The following is a 21,739-nucleotide window of genomic DNA, read 5'->3' on the forward strand; positions in this document are numbered from 1 at the left end:
CTCTCTTTCTCTTTTAAAAGTTAAAATTGATTTTTAGTTACCTAAGGAAACTAGGAACTTCTGCATCTGTCAAGGTTCCAGATTTAGGTGTAAAAGGAGTTTGCTTTGAATGTTTTTATATCATATACATTATTCTATTATTTCATAGTAGCAACCATTGGAAATTGAGTCGAGCAATCTGTCAAATAGGCGTAGTCATTAATAATTTCTTTAAGCATCAAAAATGGAGGGAAAGCTGAAGGTTTTGGACCCAGTTTAGGATAAGTGTGAGCCCTAATTCTTTGTCAATGGAGAATGTAATGGGGTCTATGGGGTTTTAATTTGGTGGGGTCGAGTGACTTGGCAGCTGACATGGAGAAAATTGAGGAGGTCAGCTGCCACGGTGGAGTTAGGGTTAGGGGCAATTTTTAAAAGTTAATTAACGGCAGGGATAGATTTGGATGAAAAGTATAACGGATGGCAGAAGTAAATAATATACCTCAGTATAGGGGAAATTTTGGACCTTTTTGTATGAAGTTTATTTTTAATTTGTATGCTATTGTACTATACATTATTCTTTTCTTAAAAGTATGTCACGATCCTATATCCATCTAGTCGTGATGGAACCTAACCTAACCCGCTAGGTAAGCCTATTAACAACTACCCAATTCCAATGAAATTTACTGAGACAATAAATAAAAGAAAATATCTTAATCTTTTATATTTTTCAAGACTCCACTAGTGAGATTTTACCGGGTTGTTGTTGTTGTTGCTTATACATTTCCTAAGAACTAGTAGTACAAATCATGAGCTTCTAAGAATAGAATTTACAAAGTTGGTATGAAGTAATTACATCATCTGTTCGAAAAGTACATAAATAAAGTTTTATGAATCTAAGGCAACCATGAACAAGAGGCAGCTACAACAGGAATGCAAGCACGTCTTCAATTCCAGTTCCCGTCGATCACAGCAACATCAGCAGCTAACATCTACACGCAAGGCGCAGAAGTGTAGTATGAGTACAACCGACCCTATGTACTCAATAAGTAACAAACCTAACCTTAGGTTGAAAGTAGTGATGAGCTGGAACAAAGGTCGGGTCCAACAACAATAGCCAACAAAAGTTCATAACAACGTACAACAAATAATAAAAGATGTAACTCAGAGATAAAATGCTCAACTTTTTCATAGTTTTCCAAAAATAGTTCCGCTTTTCAAGTATATCAGTAAAAACCTAACTCCTTTACTGAATTCGTCAAAAATACGAGTAAGTTTAAAAACTGTAATTTTTCTCAAAAAAATCCTTTCAATATTAAATAAGATGTTTCATTTTCTTTCTAGATAGCAAATGTAAAATACCTCTCGATGCCCATATGTCAATATGTGTGAGAAGTCATGAATGACGTGATACCGTACAATATGAGAAAAATGCATATCTATGCATGTAGGTCATGTGCATGTCAAATGCGATGCAACTCATTGACAAAACTATTTTCATACTCTCAGAGTATCAATTCACTCAGTCCTCCCAGTCACTCGGTCCTCACAATCACTCACTCCTCACAGTCACTCAATCCTCCCAATCACTCGGTACTCGCACTCAGTAGGTACCTGCGCTCACAGGAGGTGTGTACAGACTCCGGAGGGGCTCCTTCAGCCCGCTTCCATCATAAATCATACATATTGCGGCATGCAACCAGATCCCATAAACATCCTCACCATCAAGCCCTCGGTCTCACTCAGTCATCAATCTCTCCAGTCTCTCTCTTATGGGCTCACAATGTCATGAAACTAGCCCGAAAATGATGATATAATGTATCGATAAATAATAACAGAGACTGAGATATGATATGTAATGAATGAATATGACTGAGTATGAAATATTAATGAAATCAATAAGTTAATACAAGAAACGACCACTATGGGTCCCAACAGTAACAACATATAGCCTAAACATGATCTCTAGCATGATTGACAACTCAATTACTTTAGTACGTAGAGGTTTTATGGTTACAGATAAGATCAGGTAATTACACAGTACCACAAAAATAACAGAGTTACAATTTACACAGTGCATGCCCACATGCCCGTCACCTAGCATGTGTGTCACCTCATCACCAAACATATAACACGTATATTCAGGTTTCATACCCTCAGCACCAAGTTTAAAAGTGTTACTTACCTCGAACAAGCTAATTCCAATACCGAGCAAGCCATGCGACGCTTCAAAAGTGCCATCTCATGCGTACCGACCTCCGAATGGCTCAAAACTATCCAAAAGCAACTCAAATACATCAAATAAAGCCCAAGGAAATAATTCCAAATGATAAAGGTCGAATCCTTAATCAAAACTCAAAACCGGCCTAAAGTCACACCCGAGACTACGCCTCGGAACCCGACAAAACTTACCAAATTCGACAACCCGTTCAATTACGAGTACAACCATACTAGTTTCACTCAAATCCAACTCCAAATCGATGTTCAAAACTCAAAAATTCGCTTTATAAAACTTTAGGCTAAAATCCCCAATTTCCTTTTTAAAATTCATCAACCAAATTGCTAAAATGAATAGATTCATGAAATAAGATCAAAACCAAGTGTAGAATAATTACTCCAATCCTTGTGATGAAATTTGCGACCAAAATCGTCTCAATCCGAGTCCCACATCTCAAAATATGAACAAAACAGTCAAACCCTGGATAATATAGCTTCTGCCCAGCGATTTTCGATTTTGCGAACAAAGGGCCGCTTTTGAGGCGTTGCTTTTTCGACAAAATTCCCGCAGGTCTGTGTTGCGCACCCTTTTTTTCCTCCGCGGAGAAAGTTCGGGTTTCGACATTTATGGGGGTAATAACTCATTTTCTTTTGGGAATTGGGTATTTGAAGAGCCCCTCATTGTATAATGCAAATAATAAGACAAAGGTTTCGAATAAGTTGTATATAAAACAAAGTTTTAAACAGAAGGGATTTGGGAAAGAAGGGATCCTAGGTTGGTTAGCCTACAGGATCACCCCACATAATGTCCGGTAAACACTCCTCAATAAGGGGCTACACGTGACATTAGCGCGTAGTCATCATATCCCATATCTACCCTTCCCACCCCGTGGTCTTAGCCTAAAGCGTGCTAGTAAACTTGACGATGCCTACGCGTGCACTACCCGTCCCTTCCTTATGGCCCTGGAGGTATTTTAGGACCTCTAAATTTGGACAGTTCTAGACAACCCTTAAGGTGCTTAAAAAGAGAAATTCTAAGGCGACAGGCAAGAACAAATAGGACTTTAGCACATAAGGCAGAAAAGAAGCAATTAGAGGCTCAAGTTCACCTCCACAGATAATGCATGTAAACAGTACGACTCAAACACAAATAAGGGCAATATTGTTAAATAGTATCCTAAGACATGATGTCTAGGAGAATATCAGAACATATGAGATATGCAGTTTTATTTTTATAAACTCAGAAGTGATGACCCTATCTGTTTGCCTACTGATTTTAAAATTAGAACAATATTAAGTAGCAGAAATAGTTTCACAGCTGCAGTATTTGAAAACGTCCTATAGGCTTGCCTACATGCTGAATAGTGGTGTCCTAAGAGCATGATAACTACGTTTGACATAGTAAAACAGTGGGCAGATTTTAAAACTGACTCTTGAGTCCCTATAGGCATGCTTTCTAATAGTGAATTAAAGTAGTATTTCGAGAGAATTCATTTCAGGAAAACAAACCATTAATTAGACCAACTTCGAAGCAAACTACTCAAGAACTGGATTGACTTATTTAAACTAAACTGATTTTAGATCTAGGTAGAGTTTCTGATGTTGTTTCCTATAGGCATGACATCTAATTGTTTAAGAGCTGATGTTAGAAACTTGTAGGCATGATAACAAATGAAAACACATGTAAACACTCGTTATAACAGAAGTTGAACTGGATCATATCCTATAGGCATGGTATCTATTTGTGAAGTTGATTTTAAGACCTATAAATATGATTTCTATTATTGAAACCACTTGAAACCTGTAGGCATGATTTCTAACATGGTAAGGCAAACATAGCAAATATGACATCCAATAGGCATGGTTTCTACTCATATTACCCCACAAATATGTAACTACCCACCCTTTTCACTAGTTACCCCAATATTCGTTTACAAATTATTACAGACCAAATGAATGAATTACATAAACAGATAAAAAGAAAAGAAGAAGCTATACTATAAGGAGCCTGAAGCAGGCCCAAGTGATTTCTCAAGACCTCCAATAGCCTCAAATGCCAATTTCATAGACAATATCATTGTCTAGGTGCGTCAAAGTTCCCTAAGGATCTCAAGGATCCCGGGCAGTGCTCACACCTAGACTTTGTAATCAAATTGAGTAAGTGCAGTGTGGAAGGGTCATCCTCAGTATGCCAGAGTTCAGAGGGTTCTCAATAAGATCCCAAGGTAGTACATACACTGGAGGGGGCAGAACCTAGTGACTTAGGAGTAGAGTGAGAGTGCTTGACACAGTTTGAAAGGTTTTAGTAGGAAAACAGTGTTAAAAAGAGATTTAGTTGAAATAGTTTTGTAAGAAAACACATAGGGAGTTACTAAATAAGACAGTTTAAAAAGGTAAGGTGACTAACAATCAGTCAAACCAAATACAGAACTAGAAAGAGGTTCATCAGCACTTTAATAAATGGAGTCATATAGGAGCACACATCCACTTAGGGGTAATGGGGATTTGGGGGTGGTCATAGGGCACATTGTAAGCATAGAGGCACATAGGTACAGAATCAGAGGAGCCTTAAAAGGGGTCAAGGCTTTTAAAGTATAACATGAACTAGAGAGTTAATACAGAATCAACAGGCTTAGGATAGCCAATTACTTCATACAGGAAGGTGCATGCCAGGGATCAGAGAAACATAGTCACATTGGGTCATACTAGAAGGGGATCCTAAGGGGTATATAGCATGCAACAAAGAAGATAGTGAAGTATACATGTTAATTGCAGGTTGAACAACAAAACCATAGATAGAAGCATATTAGAAACATGACAAATTGAAGTAATAGGAGAAACATATTATTTTGGGACTTGAATTAAAATTGGAACATACCAATAAGGGGATAGTATGCACAAAGTGAAAGAGAAACCAGTAGTTAGCCTTGGCTTGTAGCCGGCTGACTTTAGACAGTAGTAAGTAACACAAAAGAGAGCAGAAAGCTTTTAGTGTGAAAGAGAGAGTTTTTGAACCAATCTGTTCGTGTTTGTGTCAATTAGAAAGTAGGTATATATATAGTAGTTCGAAACTAGGTAAAATAAGGCAAGAATCACAATAGTATAATAATTATGGAACTCAGAACCAATTAGAGCAAAATCAGTACAAGTATTCCCATAAGTTAAGGGAATCAGTTCAAACGGTAAGAACGAGTAACAAATAAGGAAAGAAATCAATGTATGACCAATAAGGAAAGATGTCAAATTCAGTAAGTATAGGGTAAACAATTAGGCTAAGTTCAGAAAACTCTAATTAAGGAGATAATCAGTAGGAATAAAATACTAATGTAGACAAGGTAAGCAAATCAATCAATTTGAATAGAAAGAGTAGGAATCGAACGTTTAAAGGAAGGTCTTCCAATCAAACCATCAAATAGGGAATCCAGAATCAATCAAAGAGAAAGTCAAGATTCAGTGTTCAACATATAAATAGAGTAAGATAAGAACAACCAGACATAACAAACACGAATATTAAACAACATTGATAGAAAGAAGCAAGTCTTGAGCAGTCAAGATGGACACAAGCACATAGAAGTGATATTTGTTAGGCTAAAAGCTCAGTAGGAACATATTCGAGGCAAGATAGTCATGGAAACTCAAACAAGAAACGATGAGTCATGCTAATACACAAAACCAAATGAAGAAACCTAAAAAATTAGGGCTTTCAACATAGACGAGTTGAAGAGGTAGTAAAATCATAGAATCAGTCAAAAATATGCAAGAAATAGAAGTTTAAACACAAAGAATTAGTTAAACAAAATTTTAAAAGAAGTTCTGAAACCCTAATTTTTAGAAGAAGGTGAAAAACACTTGAAATCAATGATTCTTGCAAAAGAGTTCCAAGGGCAGTGTAAAACATTAAAGAAACAAACTCAAATCGTCTTAGATCTGTACATATCTAAGAGATATCGAAAGAAATTAGGGTTTTAGAAGAAACCCATAGAGAGATGAAAGAACATGTCTAGAATCTCAAGGATCGTAACAGATACAACATGATTTTTCTCGAAATCACACTAGAGTAGCCAAGAATAGATAAGTGATGAACCCTAAATGCAAGTCGGCATGGCCCTGGGCCCTTGAAGACCTTAGAGAAGGCAGACATAGCATGAGAGAAGCCATTGGAGGCTTAGGAGACGATGAGAGGTCATCGGAGATGACCGGAGACGAGAGGTCAGTGGTTGAAAGGCTAGGGCTTGGTTGACAGTTACCGAGAGAGGAGAGGATCTTAGGGTAGCGGATGTGGGAAAATGGTTAGGGTTGGGGGGTCATTTGGAATAAAAAAGGCAAGACTGAATGAGGGTCATTGATCTAAAGATCAATGGCTAGGATTTGATAGGTTTTGGGTCGGGTAGCTGCATTTAGGGCCTGGGTTGGGTTATTTAATCCAAAATTGGGCTGGGGTGTTGGGTTCAATTAAGGCCAAAATTGAAATGCAATTTGGCTAGATTTTAAATAGCCAATTTATCACCTTATAATTTATAATAAATAAAAGATAATTCCTAAAAAATAATTTTGTGTACTAAAATGATTTAAAATATATATTTAATATTTAAAAATATAGAAGATCAATTTTATGCATATAAAACATAATTGTACATTAATAAGGCTAATATTGTAATTATATGCAAATTAGCTTTAAAAATGCAAAAATGCAATTATAAAAATGCATTAAAAGTATTTTAAAAATATTTTGGCATAAATATAGAATTTATATGACTAAATTACCACAATAATAATTTGAGGGGTAATTATCAGGGATTTTATGAGTAAAAGTGGAGGAAATAAATCAATTTAAAATCTTTAAAATTATAGAAAAATTATAAAAACCCCTGTGCATGATTATATATGCATATATATGTTATTTTGAAAGTATTTATGCATATTAAATATATAGGAAAAAATTGAATATCAACAGCTGCCCCGTTTTACCTGGGAAGGATGAAAGAGTTTCCGGGTAAAGAAGTGATGGTCAATTTTGACCGGCCAGGATACCTTGGAAGACAGGGGCTGGACTCCGATCTTCGAGCTACCTACATATCCCTGATTTTACAGGAATTAGGCCATGTGTAGTTCTGGGTTCATCTGCAGAATATGCCGATGAAATTATTGCAAGAACGGACACGCGATAACGAAACAACTATGGTTAGTGGTTAAAGCTCGGGACGGTTGGAGGGAACTGGAGCAAGATCGCTCCTGCTATGATAGCGGTTGCTCACTGGTTACCTGCAGATAGAAGATGCTACAAGTATGTATTTGCGAAAAATTAAACATGATGCAAATTCCCCTTGGACCATGAAGGTTGTCTTCAGACGGTTGAAGATGACGTCCTCAGACCATAACGTCCTGGGCCATGAATTATTTACTGAGGGATTCGCAGGCCATGAAATGATGTTCTCGGGCCATGAAGATGGTGCCTCCGAACCATGATGCCTTTGAATAATGATATGCAAATTTGAGAGATCATCAGGCCATGGCATAGTGTCTTCCGGCTATGAGGATGATGCCTTTAGACTATGACGCCTTTGTATAGGTTGCGATATTTCAGCCCATGATATGCAATAGTCATGATTTTATCAAGACAATGCTTAGTTTTGTGAAATGGAGGGCAGTGCTTAGCCCGATTGAAAAGCGAATAAAGAGTACTTAGAAATAGAGCAATATTCGTATAAAGAGGGACATTGCTTAGTCCCATGCAGATGGGGAGGCAAAGATTAGCCTCATGCAAGTATAGAATCAAGGATTAGACTCATACAGATGTGGAGGCAGGGATTAGCCTCATGCAAATCGGGAGGCAAGGATTAGCCTCATGCAAGTAGGGAGGCATGGATCAGCCTCATACAAGTGGGGAGGCAACGATTAGCCTCATGCAAGTATAGAGGTAGGGATTAGCCTCATGCAAGTATGGAGGCAGGGATTAGCCTCATGGAGTCAAGGATTAGACTCATGCAAGTATGGAGGTAAGGATTAGCCTCATGCAAGTATGGAGGCAAGGATTAGCCTCATGCAAGTATGGAGTCAAGGATTAGACTCATGCAAATAGGAGACAGGGATTAGCCTCATGGAGTCAATGATTAGACTCATGCAAGTATGGAGGAAAGGATTAGCCTCATGCAAGTATGGAGGCAAAGATTAGCCTCATGCATATGGACTAGGGATTAGACTCATGCAAATAGGAGGCAAGGATTAGCCTCATGCAGATGGGGAGGCAAGGATTAGCCTCATGCAATTAGGGAGGCAGGGATTAGCCTCATGCAATTAGGGAGGCAGGGATTAGCCTCATGCAGGTGTAGAGTCAGGGATTCGACTCATGCAAGTATAGAGGCAAGGATTAGCCTCATGCAGAGAGCAAGTAGCAAATAAGAGTAGTATATGTCTTAGTTGGAGATGTATTCGATGTTTGATGGCCTGATTGATAGTGAATTATCTTTGTGTATACATGTCTTGCGAATGCTATCGTTACATCAAATGTGCCCGTGTTCAAAGAAAAGTTGTAAGTTTTGTGAGGGGATATTGGTTCGTGCTCCTATCGGCTGGCTTTGCTTTGCTCCGTTCTGAAAGCCTTTCGAGTTCCCCTGGGTGACACCTGACTTTTATCGGAATAGAGTTTTCGAAAATATACAATTATTAATAAAAGTAGAGTTGTTTTGGAAACGTATTGATATATCAAGTAATTTTTGATGAACTAGTGACTGTAACACATCTCAAAGGCATTGTATCTCCCTCATATTGGAATTTTGAGGGTCCTCCTCAAAATTCTGCCCCAGTTTGGTGGATGATCATTTGACTGTTTGCGGATAATAAGCCTTGCTGAGTCTTTTTCAGAATTTTGAGAATCCTTCTCAAAATTCTGCCCCAGTTTCCTTAACTGATTATTGATCGTCTGACACTTATTGGCATTGACTGGACTTGCTCCGGAATTTTGAGGACCCTTCTTAAAATTCTGCCCCAGTTTCTGATCTTGGGGGAAATGAAAATTTTAGTATGATATGATCGAACCCATAAGGCTGCCTATGTATCCCCTCTTAAACAGGAATCAGGTCAAGCGTAGTTCAATTATATCAAATAAAGAAATGTAAATAATCTAAGCATAGTATCTCTTGACTGCATCTGAATTGATTGGCTTTGGCTAGATTTCTACGTCCATTTCTACAAGTATGAGTGCTCCTCCTGTCAGCACCCTATGAACCATGTACGGACCCTACCAGTTGGGAGAGAATTTTCCTTTGGCTTCATCTTGATGCGGGAAGATTTTCTTCAATACCAGCTGCCTTGGTGCGAACTGTCTTGGTTTGACCCTTTTGTTGAAAGCTCTAGACATTCTGTTCTGATAAAGTTGGCTGTGACATACTATGTTCATCCTCTTTCCATCGATAAGGGACAATTGTTCATAGCGACTCCTTATCCACTCTGCATTGCTGAGTTCAGCTTCATGTATGATTCTTAAAGAAGGAGCCTCCACCTCGGCTGAGATGATAGCATCAATACCATAAACCGACATGTAGGGAGTTGCCCCGGTTGATGTGCGAATCGTGGTGTGGTACCCCAATAGAGCAAAAGGTAACTTCTCATGCCATTGTTTGTGGTCCTCTACTATTTTCCTTAGTATCTTCTTGATGTTTTTCTTGGCGGCTTCAACGGCTCCATTTATCTGAGGTCTGTAGGCTGTGGAATTCTTGTGCTTGATTTTGAAAGTTTCACACATAGCTTTCATCAGACCACTATTGAGATTGGCAGCATTATCAGTAACAATGGATTCAGGGACACCAAATCGGCAAACAATTCGATATTTGACAAAATCTGCGATGACTTTCTTGGTTACAACTTCGTAAGATGCAGCCTCTACCTATTTTGTGAAGTAATCAATGGCTACCAGAATAAACTTGTGTCAATTTAAAGTTGTGGGCTCAATCAGACCAATAACTTCCATTCCCCAGACGGCGAATGGCCAAGGTGAGCTTGTTGCATTGAGCACATTTGGCGGCACTTTTATCATGTCGGCATGCACTTGACATTAAAAGCATTTGCGGACATACTGAATGCAATCCATCTCCATGGTCATCCAAAAGTAACCGGCCTTGAGTATCTTCTTGTCCAAGACAAAACCATTCATGTGCGGGCCACAGGTCCCATCATGTACGTCCTCAAGTAGTTTAGAATTTTCTTTTGCGTCGACACATCTTAGCAATCCCAAATCGGGAGTTCTTCTGTATAGATTTCCTCTGCTGTGGAAGAAGTGGGACAATCTCCGGAGTGTGCGTTTCTGAGTGTGGTTTGCATGCTTCGAATACTCTCCTTTTGCCAAATACTCCTTGATGTCATGGAACCAAGGTTTTTCATCTGTCTCTTCTTCAACATGAGCACAATATGCTGGCTGATTGTGGATTCTCACTGGGATGGGATGAAAAAAATTCTTATTCGGATGTTGTATCATGGATGACAAAGTGGCCAATGCATCGGCAAACTCATTCTAAATTCTAGGCATATGTCGGAATTCTATCTTCGTGAATCTCTTTCTCAATTCCTACACATGGTGCAAATATGGCAATATCTTGGGATTCTTGGTGGCCCACTCTCCTTGTACCTGGTGCACAAGCAAATCTGAATCACCGATTATCAGTAGCTCCTGAACATTCATGTTGATTGCCATGTTGAGTCCTAGTATGCAGGCTTCATATTCTGCTATGTTGTTAGTGCAGGAAAATCTGAGTTTAGCAGATACCAGATAATGTTGACCTGTTTCTGATACCAAAACTGCTCCAATGCCCACTCCTTTGAAATTTGCGACTCTGTCAAAGAACATTCTCCAACCGTCGTATGCTTCGGTAATGTCTTCCCCTACGAACGACACTTCTTCATCAAGAAAATACGTTTTCAAAGGTTCGTATTCTCCTCCCACTAGATTTTCAGCAAAATGATTTGCCAATGCTTGTCCTTTGACCGCCTTTTGAGTTACGTAAACAATATTGAACTCGCTTAACAGTATCTGCCACTTTACTAACTTTCCAATCGGCATGGATTTCTAGAATATGTGTTTCAGAGGATCCATCCTAGATATGAGGTATGTAGTGTAGGCACAGAAATAATGCCTCAATTTTTGAGATGTCCAGGTCAAAGCACAACAAGTGCGTTCAAGCGGAGAGTACCGTGCTTTGTAAGGTGTGAACTTCTTGCTCAAGTAGTATATGGTCTGCTCCTTCCTTCCTATCTCGTCATGTTATCCCAAAACACATTCGAAGGCTCTATCTAATATAGATAGATAGAGTATCAAAGGTCATCCTAGTTCTGGCGGGGCCAGAACTAGTGATGTGGATAGGTACTCCTTGATCTTATCAAAAGCTTTCTGACAATCCTTTGTCTAGCTTGTTTCAGCATCTTTCCTCAACATCTTGAAGATGGGTTCACATATGACTGTGGACTGTGCTATGAAGCGACTGATATAGTTGAGACGTCCTAAGAAGCTCATCACATCCTTTTTGCTCTTAGGTGGTGGTAACTCCTGAATAACTTTGACTTTAGATGGATCTAGCTCGATCCCTCGACGACTGACAATGAATCCCAATAATTTTCCTATGGGAAGCCTGAATGCACACTTTACAGGGTTCAATTTCAAATTGTACCTCCTTAGTCTGTCAAAGAACTTTCTCAGGTCCGCTATGTGATCTGCGGCCCTCTTGGATTTGTTAATGACATTGTCCATATACACCTCTATTTCCTTGTGTATCATATCATGGAAAATGGTTGTCATGGCTCTCATGTTAGTGGCCCCAACGTTCTTCAGACCGAATGGCATCATCTTGTAACAGTATACACCTCAAGGTGTAATAAAAGTTGTCTTCTCTGCATCTTCTTCATTCATCCAGATCTGATGATAACCCGCGAAGCAATCTACAAATGATTGGAGTTCATGCTTAGCGCAGTTATCGATTAAGATGTGTATATTTGGCAGTGGGAAGTCGTCCTTGGGACTTGCTCTATTTAAATCACGATAGTCAACATATACTCTAACCTTCCTATCCTTCTTCGGAACTGGCACAATGTTAGCTAACTAGGTTGGATATTCAACCACCCTGAGGACTTTGACTTTGATCTGCTTAGTAACTTCCTCCTTGATTTTCAGGCTCATGTTTGGCTTGAACTTTCTAAGTTTTTGTTTTACTAGCGGACACATGAAATTAGTGAGCAACTTGTGAGACACTATGGACGTGCTCAAATCGGTCATGGCATAATATGACCATGCAAAAATGTCCTCATACTCTCTTAGGAAATAGATGTACTCTTCCTTCTCGGTTGGTGACAAGTGAATGCTGATGCGGGTCTCCTTGACGGTCTCGACGTCTCCCAAATTTACTGCTTCGGTCCCGTCCAAATTGGACTTAGGCTTATTCTCAAAATTTTCAACCTCCCTGACAATATCTTCGGGTATCTCATCTTCTTCCTCTGAATCACTATCCTCATGTTGCATTGCCTCATTACATGTCACAATTACTAGTTCATTAGGAAAAGTAATAATAACGCTGTGGAAGGAAAAGTGTAAAGATAGTAGTGAATAATAAAGAACAAATGCATTTGATTAAAACTTGAAAAATTGTCCAGACAAAGCACGACTCGATGAATCAAGCATTTATTTGAAACAAGTATAGCTTAAAATGAAATTACGGGAAATCTTAAATGCCTAGAATGGCTATAGAAGTAAATTCTGCCAAGCTACCCAGGGACTCGGCGAGCTTAGGATGGTGTGGCGGTCTAGTTCCTGAGAACAGCTCCCTTCGCCACAGTTTGAATAGTGAGACCTTCTTCCTCCTACTCCCCAATTATGGTACCGCAGTCCATGTCCTCATCCCCCAAGAACAAATTATTCAACCCAGCTAGTGCTTCTTCTTCCGCAGTCCCTTATATGGTATCAGCCTGGTGAAAAGCTTGTTCCAAACGTAGCACTGGCTGCTCAAGAGGGTAATACGGTCTACGCCATGGAGGCAACTAATCATTATACTCTTGCCATGTATACTTGTATCCGAGCCCAAAGGTGGTACCATGATTTTTTAGCTGTATTGGTTCGGTGATACCTTGGAGGTTCTTTCCCAACCCTTTGTCGGGTTCATATCCAGACCATGCTAGTATGCTTTCTATTTTGTTACTCCACCACTTATCCTTTTCGACGGCATTAACCCGTTCAATATGATGATAGGTTTCCCCTCCTAGCCTTCTTCTATGTCCAATGGCCAGGATGGTTTGACTAGTGTAGATGGGGTTGCTTCCATCTCCGTGAATGATTACCTCCTGGCAGTTCAATTTAAATTTCACGGCTTGATGTAGAGTGTAAGGCATGGCTCCAGCGGCATGGATCCATGGTCGTCCCAACAAAAGATTATATGAGGCAGGTATGTCGAGTACCTGAAATTCAACGTCGAACCAAGTTGACCTCATCTGTAAGCAAAGGTTGATTTCCTCGATCGTGGACCTTTGGGACCCATCGAAAGCCTTCACATTCATGCTTCCTACTCGTATCTTATGGAAACCTTTGTCCAACCTTTTCAGAGTGTCCAATGGATAAATATTTAGGCTCGAACCTCCATCAACCAAGACCCTGGCAATGAACTTGTCTTCAAATTGCACCATAATATGCAATGCTCGATTGTGATTCAGTCCCTCAGGTGGTAGCTCATCTTCGTGGAAGATGATCTTATGACTTTCTAGTACTTGCCCAACCATGTTGGCCATTTCTCCACCAGTGATGTTAGTGGGTACATAAGCCTCACTCAACACTACCATTAAGGCGTCTTGTGTGCCTCTGAATTCTGCAATAGCGACAGGATAGATATCTGAGCAGGGACTTTGTTCAGATAGTCAACAACATAGTACTCCTTTACCTGCACTTTCCTTCATAGGTTATCTGGCTCGGTCTCAATGATAGGCTGTCTAGTAATGGCCTCCTTACTTGAACCTCCCAGGTGTTCAGGTGTATAGACTCTTCCGGTTCTAGTCATTTCTTGTGCAACGTTAGATTCCTCTACCTTGGCCTTCCCTTTCAGCCGAGCCTCGACGACATAATCCTAGGGTATTGCTTTTGAGTTGAATTGGGGTGTGGTTGATATTGTCACAGTAAAAGGTGTGACCACTTCTACTTCAAATGGAGCGGGGGTGGCTGCGGGCGGAGCCACTTCCACCTCGAATCGAACTGATGTAGTTACCTCAACCTCGATTGGTGCCTGAGTCTGAACCATAATAGGAGCAAGTGTGATTGCAACCTTAAAGTCATCGCCTTCTCGAATAAACCTGATCGACCCCTCAGGGTCCCATTCTTCATTTGTCTCTATCACATGTACACCATCACCTCTGTGATTAGGGAAGGGATTGTTGCGGACATTAGGTGCGGCTTCCTTTGCTTGTATGACCTTGTTGTCAATTAGCATCTGGATCTTACCCTTCAATGTTCGGCACTCAGCAATGGTGTGCCCTTTCATATCAGAATGGTACGCACAAGTTTTGTTCGAATTGACCCATTGGGATGGATTTTCTAATGCCACAGCAGGAACAGGAGTGACATAACCTGCAACTTTTAGCCTTTCATACAGTTGGTCGATGGGCTCAACAATGGCGGTGTATTGTCTGGGCGGCTTGCGGTCGAAGTTTAGTCTTGGTCTTGGATAATTTTGGCGAGCTGATGGTGATTGGAAGTGGGATGGTTGGGAGTTATAGGTGTGATAGACATTGGCTGGTTGGGAATATCTGGGAGATGAAGGTTGATATGTAGGTGGTGATGCTTGGTATGTGGGTGGAGGTGTTTGATATATGCATAGAGGTGTTTGATATGTGAGTGGAGATTTTGGGCCCTGGGCAACCATTACCGCCCCAACATCTCTTTTCTTTGATATGCCACCTGATTGTAGTGCCTTATTCGTGGCTTGCAAGGCCTCGAAGTTTGTTACCATCCCACTCTTGATTCCTTCTTCGATTCTTTCTCCGAGTTTGATGATGTTAGAGAATTTGTGATTTTCGATAACCATCAACCTCTCATAATATTGTGGATCCTGTGCCCTGACGAAGAATTTATTCATCTGTTCTTCGTCCAAAGAGGGCCTGACCTTGGCCACTTCCGATCTCCAACGAGTAGCGTATTCTCGAAAAGTCTCAGTAGGTTTATTCTTAAGATTCTGAATGTAGAAGACATCCAATGCATTCTCTGTGTTGAACCTGAACCAGTCCATGAAATCTGACGCCATGCTTACCCAATTGGACTATTTCTTGGGATTTTGGCTGATATACCAAGACAAAGCGTCCCCATTAAGGCTCATCATAAAGAGCTTCATCCGGATCTTTTCATCTTTCATGACCTCGACAAGTTTGTCACAATAAGTCCTTAGATGAACCCTGGGATCACCTGTACCATCGAACATTTCGAACTTGGGAGGTTTGTACCCCTTTGGCAGTTTGACATCCGGCTGTATGCACAGATCTTCATAGTTCAAACCTTCTATTCCTCTGTCGCCCTCAACACATTGAACTCGACTTGTTAACTTCTTGAGTTCTTCAGCCATGTTTTTAATGAGCAAGTCCTTCTCAGAGGATTCCGGTGTACAGGAGATTGGTTGGGTAGAATGAGTTATAGTTTCCACATATGTTCTCTAAGGCGTCGCTTTTGCGACAAAATTCCTGCTCTTGCGGAAAACACTAGAGGTCTGTGTCGCGCCCCCTTTTTTTCCTTCACGGAGAAAGTTTGGGTTTCGATATTTATGGGGGTAATAACTCATTTTCTTTTGAGAATTGGGTATTTGAAGAGTCACCACCTAACGGATTATGGTGCGTTAGGGCACCTAGAGCGATTAACTCATGGATTGGTTTGCATTACCAAAGATTTAGGATAAGGGCTCGAAATAACCTTGAGGGGAAGGTGTTAGGCAACCCTCTCGGTCCACAACTGTGGGTCCCAGCCGAACTTATATTCATGAATTAGTCCATTAACAAATAAATAGTTGAATCAAATAATTTGCAAGTAAAGAACATTGGACGTTGTATAATGCAAATAATAAGACAAAGGTTTCGAATAAGTTGTATATAAAACAAAGTTTTAAACAGAAGGGATTTGGAAAAGGAGGGGTCCTAGGTTGGTTAGCTTACAGAATCACCCCACACAATGTCCGGTAAACACTCCTCAATGAGGGGCTACACGTGACATTAGTGCGTAGTCATCATATCCCATATCTACCCTTCCCACCCCGTGGTCTTAGCCTAAAGCGTGCTAGTAAACTTGACGATGCCTACGCGTGCACTACCCATCCCTTCCTTGTGGCCCTGGAGGTATTTTAGGACCTCTAAATTTGGACAGTTCTAGACAACCCTTAAGGTGCTTAAAAAGAGAAAATTCTAAGGCGACAGACAAGAACAAATAGGACTTTAGCACATAAGGCAGAAAAGAAGCAATTAGAGGCTCAAGTTCACCTCCACAGATAATGCATGTAAACGGCATGACTCAAACACAAATAAGGGCAATATTGTTAAACAGTATCCTAAGACATGATGTCTAGGAGAATATCAGAACATATGAGATATGCAGTTTTTATGTTTATAAACTCAAAAGTAATGGCCCTATCCGTTTGCCTACTGATTTTAAAATCAGAACAACATTAAGTAGCAGAAACGGTTTCAGAGCTGCAGGATTTGAAAACGTCCTATAGGCTTGCCTACACGCTGAATAGCGGTGTCCTAAGAGCATGATAACTACGCTTGACATAGTAAAACAGTGGATAGATTTTAAAACTGACTATTGAGTCCCTATAGGCATGCTTTCTAATAGTGAAATAAAGCAGTATTTCGAGAGAATTCATTTCAGGAAAACAAACCATTAATTAGACCAACTTCGAAGCAAACTACTCAAGAACTGGATTGACTTATTTAAACTAAACTGATTTTAGATCTAGGCAGAGTTTCTGATGTTGTTTCCTATAGGCATGACATCTAATTGTTTAAGAGCTGATGTTAGAAGCTTGTAGGCATAATAACAAATGAAAACACATGTTAACACTCGTTATAACATAAGTTGAACTGGATCATATCCTATAGGCATGGTATCTACTTGTGAAGTTGATTTTAAGACCTATAAACATGATTTCTATTATTGGAACTACTTGAAACTTGGAGGCATGATTTCTAACATGGTAAGGCAAACATAGCAAATATAACATCCTATAGGCATGGTTTCTACCCATATTACCGCACAAATATGTAACTACCCACCCTTTTCACTAGTTACCCTAATATTCGTTTACAAATTATTACAGACCAAATGAATGAATTACATAAATAGATAAAAAGAAAAGAAGAAGCTACACTATAGGGAGCCTGAAGCAGGCCCAAGTGATTTCCCAAGACCTCCAATAGCCTCAAATGCCAATTTCAAAGACAATAACATTGTCTAGGTACATTAAAGTTCCCTAAGGATCTCAAGAATCCCGGGCAGTGCTCACACCTAAACTTTGTAACCAAATTGAGTAAGTGCAGTGTGAAAGGACCAGCCTCAATGTGCCAGAGTTCAGAGGGTTCTCAAGAGGATCCTAAGGCAGTACACACACTGGAGGGGGCAGAACCTAGTGACTTAGGAGTAGAGTGAGAGTGCTTGACATAGCTTGAAAGGTTTTAGTGGGAAAACAGTGTTAAAAAGAGATTTGCTTGAAATAGTTTTGTAAGAAAACACATAGGGAATTATTAAATAAGACAGTTTAAAAAAGGTAAGTTGACTAACAATCAATCATACCAAATATATAACCAGAAAGAGGTTCATCAGCACTTCAATACCTAAAGTCAAACAGGTGCACACATCCACTTAGGGGTAATGGGGGTTTGGGTTAGGCATAGGGCACATAGTAAGCACAGATGCACATAGGTACAGAATCAGAGGAGCCTTAAATGGGGTCAAGGCTTTTAAAGTATAGCATGAACTAGATAGTTAATACAGAATCAACAGGCTTAGGATAGCCAATTACTTCATACAGGAAGCTGCCCAGGGATCAGAGAAACATAGTCACATTGGGTCATACTAGAAGAGGATCTTAAGGGGTATATAGCATGCAACAAAGAAGACAGTGAAGTATGCATGTTAATTGCAGGTTGAACAACAAAACCATAGATAGAAGCATATTAGAAACATGACAAATTGAAGTAATATGAGAAGCATATTGTTTTGGGACTTGAATTAAAATTGGAACTACCGGTAAGGTGATAGTAAGCACAAAGTGAAAGAGAAACCAGTAGTTAGCCTTGGCTTGCAGCCGGCTGACTTTAGACAGTAGTAAGTAACACAATAGAGAGCAGAAAGTTTTTAGTATGAAAGAGAGAGTTTTTTGAACCAATCTGTTAGTGTTTGTGTCAATGAGAAAGTAGGTATATATAGTAGTTCGAAACTAGGTAAAATAAGGCAAGAATCACAAAAGTATAGTAATTATGGAACTTAGAACCAATTAGAGTAAAATCAGTACAAGTATTCCCATAAGTTAAGGGAATCCGTTCAAACGGTAAGAACGAGTAACAAATAAGGAAAGAAATAAATGTATGACCAATAAGGAAAAATTTCAAATTCAGTAAGTATAGGGTAAATAATTAGGGCTAAGTTTAGAAAACTCTAATTAAGGAGATAATCAGTAGGAATAAAATACTAATGCGGACAAGGTAAGCAAATCAATCAATTTGAATATAAAGAGTAGGAATCGAAGGTTTAAAGGAAGGTCTTCCAATCAAACCATAAAATAGGAAATCCAGAATCAATCAAAAAAAAAGTCACGATTCTGTGTTCAACATATAAATAGCGTAAGATAAGAACAACAGACATAACAAACACGATGGTTAAACAACACTGATAGAAAGAAGCAAGTCTTGAGCAGTCAAGATGGACACAAGCACATAGAAGTGATATAAGTTAGGCTAAAAGCTCAATAGGAACATATTCGAGGCAAGATAGTCATAAAACCTCAAACAAGAAACGATCAGTCATGCTAATACACAGAACCAAACGAAGAAACCTAGAAAATTAGGGCTTTCAACATAGACGAGTTGAAGAGGTTGTAAAATCATAGAATCAGTCAAAAATATGCAAGAAATAGAAGTTTAAATACAAAGAATCAGTTTAACAATATTTTATAAGAAGTTCTGAAACCCTAATTTTTAGAAGAAGGTGAAAAACACTTGAAATCAATGATTCTTGCAAAAGAGTTCCAAGGACAGCGTAAAATATTAAAGAAACAAACTCAAATCATCTTAGATCTATACAGATCTAAGAGATATAGGAAGAAATTAGGGTTTCAGAAGAAACTCATAGAGAGATGAAAGAACATGTCTAGAATCCCAAGGATCGTAACAGATACAACATGATTTTGCTCGAAATCACGCTGGAGTAGTCAAGAACAGACAAGTGACGAACCCTTGATGCAAGTCGGAATGGCCCTGGGCCCTTGAAGACCTTAGAGAAGGCAGACATGGCATGAGAGAAGCCATTGGAGGCTTAGGAGACGATGAGAGGTCACCGGAGATGACCGGAGAAGAGAGGTCGGCGGTTGAAGGGCTAGGGTTTGGTTGAGAGTTACTGAGAGAGGAGAGGATCTTAGGGCGGCGGATGTGGGAAAATAGTTAGGGTTGGGGGGTCGTTTGGAATAAAAAAGGCAAGACTGAACGAGGGTCGTTGATCTTTTAGATCAACGACCAGGATTTGATAGGTTTTGGGTCGGGTAGGTGCATTTAGGGCCTGGGTTGGGTTATTTAATCCGAAATTGGGCTGGGGTGTTGGGTTCAATTAAGGCCAAAATTGAAATGCAATTTGGCTAGATTTTAAATAGCCAATTTATCCCCATATAATTTATAATGAATAACAGATAATTCCTAGAAAATAATTTGTGTACTAAAATGATTTAAAATATATATTTAACATTTAAAAATATAGAAGATCAATTTATGCATATAAAACGTAATTGTACATTAATAAGGCTAATATTGTAATTATATGCAAATTAGCTTTAAAAATGCAAAAATACAATTATAAAAATGCATTAAAAATATTTTAACAATATTTTGGCATAAATATAGAATTTAGATGACTAAATTAGCACAATAATAATTTGAGGGGTAATTATCGAGGATTTTATGAGTAAAATGGGAGGAAATAAATCAATTTAAAATCTTTAAAATTATAGAAAAATTATAAAACCCTTGTGCATGCTTATATATGCATATATATATGCTATTTTAAAAGTATTTATGCATATTAAAATATATAGGAAAAAATTGGGTATCAACAGTCTACTATTCTGCACCTGCACAACAGGCACTGCTTCTGCGCAAGCGCAGGTGCGAGACTAAACGCGCTTCTGTGCACAAACCTGCTTTTGCGATCACAGCTTCCGCTTCTACGCACACGCATAGGTGCGCATGTTCCCCAGCCAAGCCTTCATTCGCTTCTGCGACCAATCGTCTGTATCTGCGGACTCGCATCTGCGTCCATTCTTCCGCATATGCGGTAACACCAGAACCAGCAACCTTCAGCAATGCAACATGAAACGAAAATAATCCTAGCCTCGTCCGAAACCCATCCGGGCCACTCGGGACTCCGTCCAAATATACCAACAAGTTCAATAATATAACGTGGACCTACTAGAGGCCTCTGATCACGCATAACAACATCGAAATGACGAATCGCACCCCAAATCGAACTTAATGAACTTTGAACTTTTTAACTTCCATAACTCGTGTCAAAACATAGCAAATCAACCCGTAATGAATCCAAATTTTGCACACGAGTCCCAAATGACATAACGAAGTTATTTTAATTCCCGGAACCACAATCCGAATCCGATCTTAAAAAATCCACTCCCGGTCAAACTTTTCAAAAATCCAACTTTCGCCATTTCAAGCCAAACTCGACTATGGGCCTTCAAATCACAATCCGGACACGCTCCTAAGTCCGAAATCACCCAATGGAGCTAACAGAACCATCAAACCTCCAATTCGATGTCAAATATTAAAAAGTCAAACTTGGTCAACTCTTCCAATTTAAAGCTTCCTAGTTGAGAATCATTCTTCCAAATCTATTCTGAATAACTTGAATACCAAAACCAACGATTCACATAAGTCATAATACATCATACGGAGCTACTCATACCCTCAAACCACCGAGCAGAGTGTAAATGCACAAAACGACCGATCGGATCGTTACAAAGTATAGCTTATATCAATCACATACCATGCTGATAGATGAAAGAATAATAGCAAACAGTTTCCAGTTTTACATGTAAAGATTAGCCACAACAAAGTCCTCACCCATAAAAGCTGGAAGTAGAACACGTCGAACATTTTCCAATACATAGCACAAATTCCACATTTCCAAGTTCAAATGTCTCAAAGCATGTAGTGCAGTCAATGAACAATAGAATACATGCAACAGATTATAAAAAAAATGTTGGCTAAGACAAACACACAATTGAAAGGAGTCTTATTTAGATGGAGCAACAAATTATAATAATGAATTGTA

The sequence above is a fragment of the Nicotiana sylvestris genome, chromosome 7, assembly GCF_000393655.2.
Source record: "Nicotiana sylvestris chromosome 7, ASM39365v2, whole genome shotgun sequence".
NCBI classification, from domain to species: domain Eukaryota; kingdom Viridiplantae; phylum Streptophyta; class Magnoliopsida; order Solanales; family Solanaceae; genus Nicotiana; species Nicotiana sylvestris.